At 40.2% G+C, this 12,087-nt stretch overlaps 1 protein-coding gene across 8 annotated transcripts in view; it reads right to left on the reverse strand.

Moving 5' to 3' along the window:
• The window catches only part of LOC121517207 (ankyrin repeat and SAM domain-containing protein 1A-like), a 129,252-nt gene that overhangs the window by 20,629 nt on the left and 96,536 nt on the right, over nt 1-12,087 (reverse strand). The gene's annotated exons all lie outside the window — the stretch shown is intronic.

A 12,087-nucleotide genomic window follows, 5' to 3' on the forward strand; every position in this document is an offset into this window, starting at 1 on the left:
GATCTCAAGGTTTGGCTGTCAAATACTGTTACAAAGTGATTCTGCTCTAGTGACAATGAGGAAGTCAGGAAGAGCTCTGGGTTTTAAACCTTAAATGCTAACAGTGTAACTCCAAAGTAGAGGTCAGCAACTGAACCTCATGTGTTTAAGTATCGTCATGCTGCCTCAGGAAGAAATCGTGGAGGCTCAGGGCATACGTAGCTGACTCTCCAATATCACGTACAGCAGTGACAGGATAGACGTGCAGCTGTCTGTAGGTCAAACCTGATGGCTTGTTTTTCATGCAGACGCTGTCGATGCAAACGAGGAGCAGAAGGGATGAGAGGAGGGCGGTAGTGAAGCTGTCAGTGATGTAAAAAACTGCAGAGTAATCTGTGTAATGCTGCTCATGGAATCACAATGCTGTTCGTAATTTTGCTGAGTAAGCCTCTGATGTATTGTTTCTCAATGAGGGGGCATGCAGAGTGCATGAGAATGAGATGAGTTGATTGAGAGTTTGCATTTATTGGGCTGTGGAAATCTCAGTGAAGATAGGAGGAAGACTGTTTTGATCACCAGACTTTGAAATCATCATAGTAACATGGTCCAGACTGTCCAGCACCAACTAAAGACTCCCAGATAGAGGCCTGCAGGCTGACATGCAATATAGGTTTGCTTACGGGAAAAAGTCCTCTAGACGAGACTGAACTAAAGTTATCGTGTGCACTCTTAAGATGCTTACGTGACTATAAAAACTGTGTCTGCTGCCTTAATAAAAAGCAAGGAAAGCAGGAAGGAACAAGACTTCAGCAGCAATCACACAAATTCCTGCTTGTCCCTGCAGACCCCTCCAGTCGGCACCACAATTACTAGTTAGTTGAACTAAAATCCAATATTTCTTGTCATTTCAGGCTCATAATCCTGGTCAAGCACTCACACAGAATTTGAGTGGCCTTTTCAGATATCAAAGTTGCCAATCCCTGGTCTAAACTGTAACGCAGCCACCCGCCACTAGTAGCCAATGTTGCTCCAGTTAATGGCTACCATCATGCTACTGTAATGTTCTTTATAATAATAATAATAATAATACATATAAAACATGGTGAGGCAAAGCACTGGCTTCGCTAAGTGTGGACTGTCATGGCGGAAGCACCCATGGTCTCATCGGATAACTGAAAGTCATGGCAGAGGGTGAATATTCCTCTATTCCTCCCAGCATTGTGAGTATTCTCGCTACAATTCACTGTCTTTCTCTCTGTTACGCTCCGACTCGTCTCCTCGACCAGGCATGCGTCTTTCAAACTCATAAACTCCAACACTTTGAATAGAAACACACCCAAAATGCTGCTGGGATTGAAGTTACTCATGTCCGCCATCTCCTGGTGTAAAGTGATAACAGCGCAGACCTCCACCATTAGCCCTATCTCCCAATAGTAAAGAATCCTTTAAAAAATTACTGGATCCAGACGGTGATCCGGATCAGTCCTAAAATCTAATCGGTTCTTCCTTATGCCATTTCTGGCATTTCCTGAAAATTTCCTGAAAATCCGTCCACAACTTTTTGAGTTATGCTGCTAACAAATGAACAAACAAATAAACAAACAAACCCACCCGATCACATAACCTCCTTGGCTAAGGTAAAAATAATAACAATGACTTTATTTGTATAGAACTTTTAAAAATGTGTTTCCAAAGTGCTTTGACATGTGTAGAAGCAAACAGAAAAACAAAGCATCAAAACCCAAATACAGGACGAAGAAGACAGAACAAACGACACCTGACAACTTCAGCAGAATCCAAAACACTAAAAGAATCTAAAAAAAAAAACAAACAAAAAAAACAAAAATCATGATGTATGTTATCCTGATGTAAACAACAGTGAAGTGATAGCACCAAAAGCACTTTGAAGAAAAAGCATGGTTTAGCATTATTTTAAAGTGCGAATGGAGAAAAAATTTTAGTTAGCTTGTGTAATGTTATACTGACAAAGGAATGCACACAATTAGGTTGCTTAGTGGTTCAAATCAAATCCCTCCATAGTTGGCACCAGAATTACCAGTTAGATAAACTAATGTCTAATATTCCTAATATTTCAGGCCCACAATCCTGGTCAAACGCTCCGTCTTAACCACTTAACCAGTGGTGGGCAACTGGTGGCCTGAATGCCTGATGTAAACAACAATGAACAGATAGCACCAGTAGCAGCTTGTAGAAAAAGCAGCACAAAAATAATAGAAATGTGTTTAATTTCTGTTCTCAGCCCAGTGGTGAATATCATATACAGTATCTTAAATAATCGAAACACATAAACAGAAAACTTCAGACACAGTGAGGCAATAAGAGAGTATTTGTTTTAGTAGTACACAGGAGTAAAAGGAGCAGGAAGCAGTCCTTGAAATGTGAGTACAGTGTCGATTCAGAGTATTAGAGCTCCATGTCTCCCCACAGAGCCATCTATCAGCTCATCTCCAGAAGGACAGTAATGCAATGATCCACACACTGTGAAAGTGCTATTATCCATCCAGCTCTCCAAACAGATTCATTCGGAGCTGCAGAGGCAGTGATCAACGTGTAGCTCCTCACTGATAATGGTCTCTATGCTGTCAGTTTAGAGCAGAGTATTAAGAGACGAAAGAGGTGAGTCATGATGCTCTATGAGCTCCAACTGCTGCAGGCACCCAGTTTCTCTCCACATTTAGGAATGACATCACTTCCTGGGAGAATTTATGCACTCAATTTGGTCTCAGCTCGCCTTTTTTACTTTAGTTCTACTTGTTTATCTTCTGTCTGTTTTCAGTTTTCCTTCCTGCCCGTCTATAGAATGCGGTATCTGTAATTTTTATGTTCCATGTGATGAAAAGTCCCAAGGTTTTGAAAGAAAAACAAATACATCCATCCCATCAATTCATTATAGTTACTGCTTATTCTGTTCACAGTTGTAAGGAGGCTCGAGCAAATCCCAACAGTCATTTGGCAGGAGATAGGGCAGGATGGTTGCCAGTCAAAAAACAAGCAGCAACACTCGCACTCACATCAACGGGCAATTTAGCATCACTAATCAGCCTGGATGACGTCTCTAGAGGCATAATTTTAAATCTGATTTCAAGGAAATTAAACATTTACGTGGAGAAGACAAAAGTTAAGAAATTACTCAGTAAATAATCAAAACTGAGCACTAATTTGTCAAACTTTGCTTGCCTTAAACAGAAAAGAAACATCAAACCCCATTTTTGGTTTTGGGCTATTGACCAATCCAAACTAATTGTATGATTTGACCTTCAGTTAGCCTATCAAGAAAATTATTTGCAAATTAATGGCATGAATGGATGACACAGATTGTAAAGATTTTAAATTTGAACTTTCATAAGTAATAATAACTTAATAATAATAATAACTTCATGGGAAAAAGGACAATAAAGATTCCTGCATTGAAAACATGAGCTGTTTCTATGATTTTTTTGGCTTGTTTAATTTATTTTAAAAGCTTTCTTATGATGCTTTTCTTTTCTCTTTGACACAATGTTTTGATATCTTCTGTGAAGCACTTTAATTGCACATTGTTCTTTATTAATAAACTTTTGGAGCTTTGCCTAAATGTCGCTTCATTGATGAAACTCTGGTCTCCTTCCAAAATATCAACATTTACCCTCCCTTTTTGCAGATAAGACATTTATTCCCACACAATGCCTCTTGGTAGTGACAACTCTCTGGGAAAATTCTGCCTAATGTGCTGCAACTTTTCCTCACCTCCAATTCAGCACATCGAAAAAAAGTGAGTTTACATTAGCTGGGAAAAAGCTGACGTCAGCACAACAGAGGAGAAAAGAATACATCTAGATTAGTGTGAGGCACGTGGCTTTGTGTCTGTGCTGGTGCGGCACATCTATCTCTGCTTTCCCCCTGTTCTCTCATTAAAATGCTGCTCTCTCCTCGGCCCGATACGGAGAACAGCCACAGCAGTCCCGACGGTTTAAAAGCACTTTGAATTCAGGCCAGGGCCTCGAGGGCACGGATCACTCATCCCCGCCGTCTAAAGGACAACCAACGAACAGCTCTGAAATCATAGTTTGTCCTCCTAAAAAAGGCTGTCAAAAGACCACACAGGCCTATGCCTGGAAACTGCGCAAAGAAAATGCAGAAATGTTTTACAAATTAACTCATTTAATCCCAGCCCAAATGTTTCTCAAGCAGATAAATGGACTATTCATCAATGCCACTAACCAAACAGGAAAAATCGATTAATCCATTTGCAATCCTTGAGTTTCTAATGCATGAATCCATTACTGATTTCCTAATTTGTCTGCAGGCACTGGTGGCATTGACTCAGTTTAGCATTTGTTTAATGGGAGAAAATAATGCTGAGGACTGAAAAAGGGGCAGAGTTATAAGCAGGGTCCGTCAAGGCCTTATGTTCAGGACTCCTGGCTCAACTTGGACTCATGCACTAATGACACAGACTCAAATATTTACTAAATAAGGATTTCAGCAATGGATGGTTTCAATCTTTTATTTAGTTTTGACCGCAGGCGGAAAAATGTGTTCACTAGCATGTGCATTCATGTTTGGCATGTAAGCACAACATACACTGCTGCAATTTCATTTGTGATTTTAGTCTCCCCATGCTCGACCACATCAAGCAGAGAGAGATTACGACTGAGATCAGCCAACAGGGGAACAGGGGCTGCTGCGGTGAGCCATCAGGTACCTGTATAACTAAAGTGAGAGCTGTGTTCACATCCTTAGCACAACAGCAGACTCGTTCCAGGGGCATGTTTGCCTCCGCCAGGGCTGCAACTTATTTCTGATTCTGTTTGGGATTTTCATGGACAGGATCTCGAGAGGGTTATTTCTTTTGTGACCTCAGAATTTCCTCACTGCTTTTTTCAGATGATGTGTGGATGGCTGGCCTCCAGCAGGCATTTGGGCGGTTTGTAGCTGAGTGCAAAGCGATTGGGATAAGGTTCAGCACCTCCAAGTCCATGACCATGTTTCTCCTCCAAGAAACGGGGTTTGTTCCCTCTGGGTGGGGAGTAAGTCTTTGCCCCAGGTGAGGGAATTCAAGTATTTTGGGGTCTTGCGAGACTGGCAGGCAGATTGGTGCAGTGTCAGCAGTATTGCGGACATTAGACCAGACCGGTGTGGTGAAGAGGGAGCTAAACCAAAAGGCAGTGCTTGCAATTTATCAGCAAGTCTTCATTCCAATCCTTCCCTATGGTCATGATCTCTGGGTAATGATTGAAAGAATAAGATTGCAGGTTCAAATGGTGGAATTGGGATTCCTCAGGAGGGTGGCTGGTTTCAGCCTTAGAGACAGGGTGAGAAGCTCAGACATCCTGTGGGAGCTCGAAGTAGACCCCTGCTCCTTCGTGTCAAAAGGAGCCATTTGAGATAGTTCAGGCAACTGATTAGGATGCCTCCTGGATGACTCACTGAGGAGGTCTTCAACTGGGAGACCTCAGGGTGAGCCCAGGACTAGCTGGGGGGATTATATATCTCATCTAGATCTAGAATCCCTCAGAATCCTCCAGGAGTTGGAAAATATCTCTGGGGAGAGGGGCGTCTGTGTTGACTTGCTTAGCCTGCTGCCACCACGACCTGGCTCCGGATATGCAGAAGAAAATGGAAATAGAAATTCTACTCTTTAATGTTGCGTTAGGACAGTTTAAAGAGGTTTTTGGTGTTGCATAAGCCTAAAAATTTATTGCAGGGACTAAAGTGCACAAACGGCAACATCCATAGCTTCTGTAAAAAGTATAACATTCAAACATTGGTAACCACACAATAAAGAAATCATCTGGTTTTAACTTAACAAAATTTCAAATAATTCAATATTAATTGTCTCTTTGTTTTCACAATATCAAACCCAAATATGAGCATGTCTTTAAATCATAAAAAATACAGTGTTAATTCTTTTAAAATTAATTAAGTTTTTATTAATTATTAACTAACACTGCTGTAAAGAAAACGATGAAATCTTCAACTTCCATTTAATTTGATCTTCCTTAACCTGATTTAGGAGTCTGTTCTGTAAAAAAAGATGCACTCCATTATGTATATTTACTAAAAATTAAATTGTTTTCATTTCATGGATGAATTTTACATAATGAGTAAGAAAAGCTGTTAAAGAGTGGCCTTACTGGTTAACACTGTAACTGATTTCACATCATTTAAAGGCTCTGTAATGGCAGCTGTGACAAGAAATGGGCCATTACAACTTTAAAAATTAAGAATGTCTTTTTGCAAACTGATGGAAAGCTTATAGCTAATTTAAGTACTCAGCAAAACTATAAATTTAACATAGGAGCCATTTTTGCTATCAATATTCACAATTTAGTGTGAAAAATTGAGCATAGTGTTAGTTCAAGCAGACTTTTCCTTTGCTGCTTTTGCAACCCTCCTCCACCCCAGCTCCTCCTTTATGCTACATTTGACTTCATCATTGTCATTCTGTTGTCACTGATGCCTGCACTGCTCTGGGTTTTTTCCTGATTCTCTCGTTGCCTCAATTTTCCTTGTAGGCACAGGAGGAGCAGGAATGTGTGTTCTTCCTGCTTGATGCTTTTCTCATAAGCTTGTGGAAGGGAATATGGATCCAAGAACAGCCACCACCAAATGTAAATAACAGCAATAAATGCATAATAATAGCAGCTAATAAAATGTACAAAATTAAGCGTGATTCTCGATTAAGAAGTCCTGACTGAATTCTACATATTGTATCTTTACATTATCTAAAAGTAAGCCATGAATTAATGGGGACTCGGCTTGGCCTTGACTGGGAGTCTTCTTGGTGAATCAGACTCGACTCGGACCTGATTGGACTTGAGATTTGACACAGACTGAAGGTTTGGTGACTTGACTGCCACACTGATTAGAAGAAAAGACAAATGAAAGCAGCAGAAACACTCAAACAGATGCTGCTCTGCTGATGTTTAAGTTTGGTGAACCTTGTAGACCACCTGTAGTTGCTGCTTCCAGCACACACTGAGTCTCTTTTGCTGAGTCGTAGCTCAAAGTTTTTCTTTCCTCCCCTGTTCTGTGAATGCACGCCAGCTTCAAACAAAAAAGATGTCCCTACAAAAGTGCATCGTTGACACAGCTGCCTTGAATACAAACTAGCAGTAATGTTCGGCGGACCTCATCACAGCAGTGAGGAGAGAGGTGGACTGTAATGGACTGTAGAGAAAATGAGCTGTTTAGATTCAACAGGCACTGCTTGTCAGCAGCAGTGAGCTCTGGAGGACCACATGGTCGCTCTGAGCTTGTTTCATGGGGACATTTGCTCCATGAGTCGATAAAAAGCATCTAATTGGTTTGAGAGGAGGCTTGCCTCTGCTTTGGTGCTTGAACACAATACAATCAGTGCTGTTATTGATCCGTTTCTAGAGCGAGCCTGCAGGATACACAGAGATCACAGCGGCATGAATGGCAGAGTAAACACTGTTTAATTAGTTATCTGCTGCACATTGGCTCCGACTGTTCCTCAACGATTGTTTTTCAAAGCCTTTCATACGCATGAGAAGATTAAAAGGATCTCATTTAAAAGCAGCTGGTACAGTTTGATGCGCCAGTATTACTTAATTTTCAAATCTGATGATAAAAAAGATACGTATTTGTCACCTCATGAATTTAGACTTTATTATAACAGCTTGAATACAGAGTAGATATTATTATGTACTCTAAATTAAAGTTTAGTCTACCATGAACAGCGGATCAGTTTGTCAGTTACCAAAGACAAACACAGGTGTCAATCTATACGAGCCCCAAAGTGCAAAATATCATCAGCGATACAGTTGTCCAATCCTGGTGCCAAATATTGATATTCTAATGGGGGGGTGGAAGCTCTGCACTCACCATGCCACTACTCCATGACTCTCTGTGGTCATGCTTATAACATGAATGAGGGTAATGTGAACTGAAGTTGTATTAAAAACATCGGTATTGGAACAGGTAATTGACTAAACTTTTTTTAATCATCTGTACTGGGATCAACCCCACAATTAATCAGGTGCTGATTGTGCTCAGTGGGCAACCATATATACATAGTTTTTTTGCAGGTGACACCATGCAGCAGTGGAGAGCTACCGATGGGGGGTAAGAAGTGATTTCTGCATAAAGAAACATTACCACAAAGTCCATGCTGATGTTTTGTTTGTTTGTTTGTTTTTTTTAAGATTTATTTTTGGGCATTTTTGTGCCTTTATTTGATAGATGAGGACAGTGGATGGAGTCAGAAATAGGGACGAGAGCAGGGGATAGACATGAAGTAAAGGGCCTCAGGCTGGATTTGAACCCAGGCTGTTCGCATACACGGGTCGCACCTTAACCACTAGGCCACCTGCGCCCCTCATGTTGACTTTAAAAAAATCTCAAAATCATTTATCATCAGTGCTAAATTTTTTCTAGTCTTCATTACAGATGAAAACATGGTTGACAGTAAATGCTTCATCCAGCATCATGAAGTGCTTTAACGCGGACTCTTTCATTTTCAGTAAGCTCTCCACATTTTACCATTTTGAACAGGAATGAGGAATTTCAAACTGAATTCACCTTTTTATACCCAAATTTGAACCGGCTCACTGGGCTTCTCTGAGAAGTCAGAAATTAATCAAGCATAACATTCAACCACTAAAACTAATTTTTCTGTTCAGGAATGCAAGTAAATAACTATAATTTGACATATTAATCAAGAAATAATAATGTGCTTTACTATTTTTTCAGTTTTTTTGTAAATCAGTAAATTTGAAAATTCATTGCTAACAATAACAATTATATCTTAGCATGAAAAATATCATTTTGGTTAAAGAGCTTCTACATAAAAAATGATTTTGGTAATTACCAATGCTGTTAATTTAGGGCAGCTGTGGCATAAACCTTACTTTGGGTGGTGGTCTAATAAATTTGTTAAGCACTGTATATTACGGTAATGTTGAACAGCACTGCAAAAATGGTAGCTTTGGCAGAAGACGAGTGAGAAAGGAGAGTGAAGGAAGAGAGTAAAAGGAAAGTGAGTGAGAGTGGTGTTTTGTTTTTAAAAAATAGCGTTGGTATTTGTGCATGTCTATCATGTGCAATAACAATATATTACTTGAGAATGTTGAGAATGCATTTTTCCACCTTTATTTGCACTAATTGTCGCCTATGTATGTAGTTATCTTTTGCACTGTGTTTTGCACACCCAGAGTCCTAGACTCAAAAAATGACTGATGATTGTTCTAAACATGTATAGGTTCACATTTCAAATGTCAAATCAAAACTTCATGAGCAATAACAAAATTCCTTCTCATTAAAGTCATGAAAAACAAATCCGTTTTTGTGTTTTTCTTCTATTAAACTGCTGACATTTCCATGTAATGTGCAATAATCATTAACCAGATGTTGAAAAGTCAAGTTCAAGTACTACTGGGGAAAGGGACCAAAGCTCTCAGACTTAGGGAATTTCCTCACTATTTTACAGTCATAATAATAACAAAATACGTCCAAATTGCCATTTTTAGAATCAGTAGATAAAGGGTTAACACTGGTCCCAGGATGTGATCCAAGGCCTGGCACTGCTTGGTGCATTTCTACCCCCACTCTGCCCCATACATTTCCTGTCTCTCTTCTGCTATCCTTTCAAAATAAAGGCATAAATAATCATCTTTAACAAAAACTGAAATTAATAATATCAACTTCACTATCTTTATTTTTTATAGTAACATAGTTACAGTTGAGTTTTTTTAAATAAATCTTTGCTTCATTTATATAATTCAAACCATTTATAAACACGCACTTTCAACTGTTTCCATTGAAGGGTCTTATTTACTTCATATTGTACAATTTTTAGCTCCATATTTACAAAAGGTTGATATTATAAACAAAAGGCCTACTATCAGTCACAGTATGTTTCTGTTTCATCCATTCCAATGTACCAGAACTCATTCAACACATTTAAAGTCTAGTAAAGTCAAGGTGACTCAGCGGGTAATTCTCTTTCCCAATTGAGACTTTGATTCTTTTTTTTTTTTTTTAGAAAAAAAAAAAAGGGTCAACATTTACTGAGAGAAGGACACGTTGTTTTTCTAAATCCTCCACAGATCTGAGGAGGCCAGGTGGGCTATAAGCTGTGTTTAAAGATAGAAACGTTCTCTGCTCCCTGCTTTGAAAAGAAGAGGACTGAGGGCTGAGGAAGGAGAGTGTGAAAGACTAAAAGACAGTAGGAAGATTAAACCACGAGTTACTTCAGACCCTTCATCACTGAGTTAAACATGGCTGTTGGTGGCATGGAGCGAGAGGGAGGGAGGGAGATAAATGGAGGATTTCTTTTTCTTAAGTTATGCAAAGTAGATTAAAGATTATTCATGGAAGTATCATCGTATACTAAAATAAGTCAGACACAGATGGCTACAACTAAAGGATAAGAGGAGGAAATGAATGCTTTCACTTTGAGTATTCATAAGTGAGGGGTTTTTAGTTTTGTAATGATATTAATAGCAGTAAAATACACTTGGTATTAAAGAATGGATGCTTAATGAGTGAACCTCCCCTCTGTTTACACTGTAGACTGTATCCTGATCTTTATTTATAGGGTTGGGTTCAAGCTTGTGCCTCCTGTTGTCACGATTTCTGAAGTAGTTTCCCTTGATTTGAATATTCTTGAGCCTGTGCAGTGTTTGAAGCTTTTAAACACTGCTCCCACCTCGAGCGAATGTGTTATCTTCCCATGCAGACAGAAAACATCTGTCGGCTCATGAAAACACCTTTGAAGATACAACCTGCTGCTGGAAAACACGCAAGAAAAAAATGTTTTCTCCCCGTAAGGTGTGCGTGGGCAACACTTTGGGACTGAATTAAGGAGGATGTCTGACATTGTGTCGTGTTAATCTAAGTGACACTGCAGTTGCACGGCAGATTTCATGAACTGAATGTTAATCTGCATTAAAAACTTGAAGATTTGAGAGGAGGTCAAACATGTAGCTCATGGCTTCCAAGAGAAGCGGTCATGGAGGGTGAAAAAAGAGGCAACTTCATCATTATTGTGCACAGGCATGATTTGTCCTATTTACTCATGCAGAATAGACCCTAGGAGATAAATGTATGCATGTCTTTATAGGCTCACAGTTCAAGGACAAGGACTTTAAAGGAACAATATGTAGAAGTTTTGCACTGAAAAGCTGATACTGAGTATATTACCTACACATCTCCAATAGTTTTCAAAGCCAGAGACATTCTCATTTTGTGGGTTTTAACAGTCTGTGTTTTGATGAGAAATGTTTAATGCTTCCATTGAAACAGTGATGTTACATTAAAGACTGCAACATAACATTGCATGAACTGCCACTGGAAGCTGCCGCCTGACTGTGGTCGCCCAAGCTCTTCCCATAAGGCGCAACTCTATTGCCCCCATCTACTGTAATGTTGTTGCCCCACTAGACATTTCCAAGTTGAGACTAGATGTGCTACCAAGTTCTGCCCATTTGTATTCTGAATTGAGAAGTCTTTTCAACAAAACTGCACTCCATCAGGTCAGGTTGGGTATGGGAGCATATGCCGGTTCTGCACTTTGCCACGTCAACCTTGGTCCTGAACTGCTCTGGCCTCCTGATGGCCATCGTCCAGACCTCAGGGTATCTTCCTAGCTGCCAATGCATGCAGTTGCCCCCTTGCATCTGGACCAACCCACTGGGTGCCAGGTGCCAGCAATAGTTCCTGTATCAATCAGCTGACCCTTTCCATCCCAGCATGGGGGCATTAGACACAGTCTTGCGAAAGACAACCAAAAATGAGGTGAAAAAGTTGTCACAAAGGAGTCCAGTAAGTGCCTTTGGCCATCAGTCATCGTCCAGGCCTCATAGGAGTATAGTAAAACCAGAAGGACCGAAAGACTGACTTTGGTCTGCATGCACAGCCAACGCCAAACTGTCTTTCTCAGCCAACCCATCACCCCATGTGCAAGTCTAAGTCTGCAGTTGATCTCAGCCTCACAGTCAGCAGATCGATGGATAATGCTGCCAAGGTAGATGAACTGCTCCACAACTTCCCCACTCTCACCATTCAGACACAGATTTGATGGCAGCATCCAAGGCATCCCTGAATGCCTGGATCTTTATGTCAGCTGAGGAGATGTGCATT

The sequence above is a fragment of the Cheilinus undulatus genome, linkage group 11 (genome assembly GCF_018320785.1).
Source record: "Cheilinus undulatus linkage group 11, ASM1832078v1, whole genome shotgun sequence".
In the NCBI taxonomy this organism is placed as follows: Eukaryota; Metazoa; Chordata; class Actinopteri; order Labriformes; family Labridae; genus Cheilinus; species Cheilinus undulatus.